This window comes from Orycteropus afer, unplaced genomic scaffold, assembly GCF_000298275.1.
Source record: "Orycteropus afer afer isolate SDZICR_OR568_19922 unplaced genomic scaffold, OryAfe1.0 scaffold00146, whole genome shotgun sequence".
NCBI lineage: Eukaryota > Metazoa > Chordata > Mammalia > Tubulidentata > Orycteropodidae > Orycteropus > Orycteropus afer.
The window spans coordinates 1,450,671-1,457,684 of NW_006921733.1; positions in this window are offsets into that span (position 1 = coordinate 1,450,671).

Consider the following 7,014-nt stretch of genomic DNA (forward strand, 5'->3'; position numbering starts at 1 on the left):
TTTTTTTTTTTTTTTTTATTGTTAAGGAGATGTGTACAATTTCCAAGTTGACAAGGGATAGACTAGGATAATTGGAGCTGTATGTCACCTTGGTTGGAACATAATTCTGAGTGTTTTAAGCAGTTGTGATGTGGGTTATTCCCATGAGGAGATGAGATATATATGTTTTGAGTAGGCAATCTGTTGAAAGGGAGTTCCCTAGAATGTGCCTGCTTCCAACATATTTATGGACATCCTGGGAAAAGAGACACCCTTCTGTGGATAGGGATCCTGTTGTACTGCTTACAACTGTCTGTGAGTGAACAATCAACCATTCAGCCTGGTGACCTTGGATTCAACATTGTTTGGAGTCAACAGCCAGTATAGTGCCTGCCAACCTTGATCTTGTCAGCCCCTGCAGCTGTGTGAGTCGGGAAAAGCCTCCAGCTTGATGTTTGATTGAAGAACTTGGGACTTGTCAGCTTCTATAAGTGTGTGAGCCATTTTCCTAAGACAAATCTCTCTCTCTCTCTCTCTCTCTCTCTCTCTAGGCTTTACTGATTTTGCTTCTCTAGAGAACTGAGCCTAACACAAACCATTAAAGAAAAAATTGAGTAAATTGAAGATTTTTACCAATTTATGCAGTCTGAAACTGACCAAACATGCAATCAAGATGTATTGATTATTACTGGTGATTTAAATGTGAAAGTTGGAAACAAAGAAGAAGTATCAGGTAGTTGGAAAATATGGCCTTGGTGATACAAATGATGCCAGAGACTACATGATAGAATTTTGAAAGACCAACCACATATTCATTGCAGATACCTTTTTTTTTTTCAGAAAGATAAATGGCAACTACACATGTGATCATCACCAGAGGGAATACAGAGGAATCAAATAAACTACATTTGTGCAAAGAGGTGATGGAGAAGCTCAATATCTTCAGCCAAAACAAGGCCAACAGTTGCCTATGGAACAGATCACCAATTGCTCATATCCAAGTTCAAGCTGAAGCTGAAGAAAATTAAACAAGTCCACAAGAGCCAAAATATGACCTTGATTATATGTCACCTGAATTTAGAGACTATCTGAAGAATACATTTAAAGCATTGAACACCAATGACCAAAGTCCAAACGAGTTGTGAGATGACATCAAGAACATCGTACGTGAAGAAATAAGTCCAGGGCTACAGTGTAATGCTGGAGTAGGGTGCAGAAGGGGAGAACAGAACCAATAGAACTGGAACAAATAGAGAAAAGCCTACACCTGTTTTAAGAAAAAAAGTAGAAAATAGTGGCAAATATTCATGTTCCAAGCTTGGAATTGAAGTAAATCTCTTTTTCCTGTATTCCAGGGGTCATAACTCAGCCCCTCTTTCTTCAAGGAAGCTCTGAAACTCTGTCTTGTGTAGCCTGGAGCAGAGAAGACTGGGAATAACCAACTCGTTTCTGCACTGATATTTTCTAAGATCTGTGAGAAAGAAGGAAGGAGTTAGTGACTGAAAGGGCAAGGGAGGGGCTTTTCTGGAACATTCAATCAGCTGTTGGCATGATTCTTACCAGGATAAGGACATGCTAGTCTTTGATACAATTACAGCATGGTGCAATCAAACCCTCAATAGTCTTTGAATATCTGAGAATGAAAGCTTCATTCCCACTACAAAGTCAAATAAATATTCAATGTAAAATCCCTAACATTTTAGAAGAAATGTTGGAGCCAAATCCCTTAGACAAGAATAATCTGAAAAACAAACTACAATCTCTGAGACTCTCCTAACAAGGATTTTGTTCAGGTAGAAAGAGAAGGAAAGAAACTCTCTCCTCTGGTGTATGCTCCAGGGCATATTTCCATTGTGGGAAGAGCTAGTGGTCAGAGCTTAATGTGTAACCTTGTTTTGTCTGCTTGACATAGTGTTGTCAGAGTGTGCTTTAGGCTTGAGTCTGACTCAGGGGAACATTCTGATGCTTGTTTCATGTATAACATAAACTGAACTCTCATTCTGAAATCCTTATTTCAGAATTAGAATGTCAGATGGATATCAAAATGTAATAAATTCAATGCCAGATTTTTCAATTTTAAATATAATAACAGACATATGCACAGAAAAGCCTAGCCAAAGGAAATTGAAACAATAACCCATAACAACACTGACTATGACGTGAAAAGTTAAGAAACAAAGCCATCTTACAAAGAGCTAGAGATTTGAAGGACACTTGTGAAAAAAACACACATACCCTGTATATGCAATAATGGAAGCTCAGCCTGGTATCGCTTCTGTGTAAGTACTGCCTTCAGTGTAGTAGTAGTACTGAGCAGAATGAAGGAAGAAGAAGCAGAGCTTAAGTTAATGTCTGCAGGTGAATGTATTTTCAGTCACTCTCTGCCACCTTACTGCTGGGCTCTCTGTGTAGAGAAATGGCACTTTGCCTCTACCGAGCAAAAGCTGAACAGAAATAGATGTACCTGCTGTTGGGAAAAAAGTCAAAATCCATCTTTCTATGCTACTTCATTGTAAGGGTTAATTGCAATCTCAAATGAATCTACTATAAATTGTGTCACTTCTGACACCAGTTGCACATGTAGCATTGTTCTTCAGAGTTAAGTCAGATCTTACAAGATAGAAGACATAGTCCTCTAGAAGTCAGACAAAAACCTCAGGCATGAGCCAAAAACCTCAGACATGAGCCACAAACTTGAGAATCCCCAGGGGTCCTCCAATTCTAACTTTCTGGCTCACATTACTTCTTAGGTTCAATAATTCTCGAGAATGACTCACTGAACTCACAGAAAGCACTTTATACTTATGATTAGTTTTACTATAGCCAAAGGGGATACCAATGAAGAGATACATAGGCCAATGACTAAGGAGGTTCCCAATGCAGAGATTCCATGTCCCAAAAGGGATATACCAGTACACAGTGTCTTTTGTCAACCAAGAAGCCCATGGAGCTACTGTATCCAGAACACAAGTTGGAGTTCCTGAGTGAATATGAACACTTCTTTGTATCTCAGGAAAAATGAAAACAACCTAAACTATGGTGAATCTACATAAATTTTCCAATCTTCAACAATAGCCCTCAAGTGAAAGTATGTTGGCTACAATATTGAATAAGATTAAGAAATTCCAGTGATCCCTGGGAGTAGGGGTTGCACCTATTTGAGAGTTTCTAGGTTGTTCTCAGTGTATTTCATTACATGACCTTTAAACTGGATTCTCCAAAGGGAGGTGAATACCCATGATCCTCTGGATATAGTCCTAGGGAGGAAATGGACTCAGTTTTAGTCTGAGGGTTGAGGGTCAGATTATGTAATTCAAACTCCACCCTTTTTCCCTGAGGTTGGTGTAAGCTGATATCACATGGTGGATATTTTTGAGCCTAGCCAGCCTCTTCTTTATCAGCCTAGCCCTCATCAAAGACACTTATGATTACTGGCAAAATTCTAAGGTTTTAGGGGTTATCCTCCAGGAACCAAGGGCAGAAACCAAATTTTCTGAGTAAAGTTAATGTAAACCCCACACCTATACTCCACAAAGTTGCCTAAAGAGTTTTGACATTGTGTGTAGTTACACAAATGAGTGCAGACGCTTAATAGTCCTCAGAATAATATGAACAGTGGAACCAATGGCTGAATCATGGTCAGAGAAAAACAAAGGAGCAATGAGAAACCAGAATGAAAGTGAGAAGAGTGTGGATAGGACACTGTAGATGATGTTCATAGACAATAAGAGGGAGAGTGACATGTGTGGGTGAAGTGATTGTTCCTAGAAGGAGGGCAAGTGAGAAGTGTGTGTTTCCTGATAGGTGGTGACTGGTGAATCCTTCTGGGGCACTGCTGCTTTCAATTGACAGACATGCACGCTTAAGCAGTGGGGCCTTAGCTTTCACTGCCATGTTGTGTTCTGGGGGTTCCATGAATGCAGAGGAAAATATCCATGGATGGCAGTAGAAAATAATGTGTATAGAATGCCCTGAGACAGGAAATGCAGGTTTTAATTCCTTATCCTGTTCCTCTACTGAACACCCAAGTAATGAATCAAGTATGGAGGAAAACACTATGTGCACCAAAGTGACAGTTTTCTAACTTTTCCTTTCTTTTGATGAATTAGTTAACTCCACCACAAGCTCATGAACCAAACACCTAGAACTGAGTCCATTTCCTCCCTCTGGCTATATCCAAGAGGTCATGGGTATTCAGCTCCCTTTAGAGAATCTAGTTTAAAGATCATATAATGAAATACCTGAGAACAACCTAGAAACTCTCAAATAGGTGCAATCCCTACTCCCAGGGATCATTGGATTTTCCTAATCTTATTCACTATTGTAGACAACATACTTTCTCTTGAGGGCTGTTGTTGAACATTGGAAAAATTTGAATAGACTCACCATAGTTTAGGTTGTTTTCATTTTTCCTGAGATTCAAAGAAGTGTTCATATTCACTCAGGAACTTCAAAATAATCACTTTTGTGAACTGCGTGGGCCATGTGATAACATGCATTCAGAGGGTAATGGTAAATTAATATGCAGACCCTGTGGGGAGTCTGTGACTAGTAAACTGCCCTAAGTTGAGTCACAGGGCATCATATGGGCTGTTTCAGTAGAAGACAAGCAGATTTACAAATAAAACAAATGAACCACAAAACAAAAATTTTTGTCCAAAATTTGAAGCTCAGATTTTTTGATGTCTCGCTAGGAAAGGAGTATTTAGATGAGGGAAGCTTGATATGGATGTGATCAGAACATAACTTGAAAGTAATAAAAGCATATGAGCTATTGGTCTTTCTTATGAATATGTTTTTTTCCTCCTTCTGGCTAAATTACAAAAGCAGCTGAAGAATTTAAAGGAAAAAGATGATCTTAAATTTTGGGTTTGCCTAATTTCCAAATCTGGTAAATTGTGAAATTTATTCCAAATTTTGAGACTCTAAATTGTTCCTATGAAATTGGTCATCAGAAAGAGTCCTTTATGCATAGTCTCTTCATTGTGTAAATAAAATATTCCATCCCTGCTTGCCTGTTTCCTCTCTGTCTCCACAACTAGCCTGCTGGACCCTCCAGGGCAATGACTAGAGCAAGGGTTTATAATCTCTCCTTCCTTAGAACCTCCTGCAGCACTTCAAAACTACCAGGGCATCCTGAACTTGCAAATTGCAGTGCATGCATATTTTCAGTACACCCACTCAGGATTGTTGTTGTTGTTGTTTGGTGCCCTTGAGTCAGCTTTGACTCAGAGTGACCCTGTGTACAACAGATCAAAACATTGCCTAGTCCTGCATGATCCTTAACATTTTAGCTATGCTTGAGCCCATTTTTGCAGTCACTGTATCAATCCATCTTATTGAGGGTCTTCCCCTTTTTTGCTGACCTTCTACTTTGCCAACCATGATACTATTCTCCAAGGCATGGTTCCTTCTGACAACATGACCAAGGTAGGTGAGATGAAGTCTGGCCTCTTTCACTTCTAAGGAGCATTCTAGCTGTACTTCCTCCACAGCAGATTTGTTTATTCTCTGGCAGTCTATGGTATTTTCATTATTCTTCACCAACAATGCAATTCAAAGGCATCTGTTCTTCTGTTTTTCTTAGTCATTGTCCACCTTTCACATGCATATGAGGCAATTGTAAATACCATGACTTGGGTTCCAAAGAAAACCAAACCCAACTCACTGCCATGGAGTCAGTTCTGACTCAGGACTTCCATTGGTTTTCTGAATCTATAAATCTTTATGGAAGTAGATTGCCCCATCTTCCTTCCACAGAACTGCTGGTGGATTTGAACCACTGACCTTCTGGTTAGCAGACAAATGCCCTATTCACTGTGCCACCAGAGCTCCTTATTGCTTGGGTTAGGTGCACCCTTAGTTTTCAAAGTGGCATCTTTGCTCTTTTATATTTTTTTTCACTTTTTATTGTGATTTGGGTGAAATCTTACAAAGCAGATTCTTTGTACATTCAACAGTTTATTCACATTTTGTTTCTGACACTGATTATAATCCCCACAATATAATAGCACTCTTCCCACTTTCTCTCTGTGGTTACCCTTTCGCTGTGTCCTTGTCTATGCATTCCTGCTTCCCTGTGCAAATGCTGTCCTTCTGATCTCCCATTGTTGATTGTTCTAAGGAGTGCATCTCCCTGGTGTAATTGTTCAGATCTTAGGACTTTCAATTATTTGGTTGAAGGTTAACCATGAGAGTGAGTATTATTCCAAGCTAGAAGGGTTACTAGAGAGGCCTAGTCTTGGGGGTTTCAGCAGTCTCTATATGACCAGTAATCCTGCTTATTTATTTATTAAATTTTGTTCCACATTTCTCTTTCTATCCAGGATCCTCTATTGTGATCCCTTTCTGAGTGGTTGGCAGTAGTAGCTGGACATAATCTACTTCTTCTGGTCTCAGGGTTATATATTCCATTATTCCTTTTGGCTAATTGTTTCCATGAATCTTTGATTTTTTTTTCATTCCTCTTTACTGCAGAGTAGGTGAGAACAGTAGCTGCATCTTAGTTGGTCCTTTGCAAGCTTTTAAGGCTCCAGTCGCTACTCACATAAGCAGGGTGTAGAACAAGGTTTTTTGTACTATGTTGTGCCAACTGAGCTTTATTCCCCAATGAGCATGGCCTTGAGGCTGCAAGCTTGGAAAATTACTCCCTCCAGGTGTTTAGTTGTGGCTAAGAAATTATCCTAACTTTGTCTCCTGTTAGCTCTATACTGCGTATGGACAATTTTATGTTGTTGATAGGTTGCATGTAGTCTGTTCTGACTCATAACAACCTTATGTACAAAAGAACAAAACACTGCCCAGTCCTGCATCATCTTTACAATACTTGTAATACTTGAGTCCATTGTTGCAGTCACTGTGTCAATCAATTTTGGCCAGGGTCTTCCCTTTCTTCACTGATGCTCTACTTTACCAAGCATGATATCCTTCTCCAGATAATAGCCCCTTCTGGCAACATGACAAAAATAGGTGAGACAAGTCTGGGTGTTCCATCTTCTAAGGAACATTCTAACTGCACTTTTTTTTTTTTTTTTT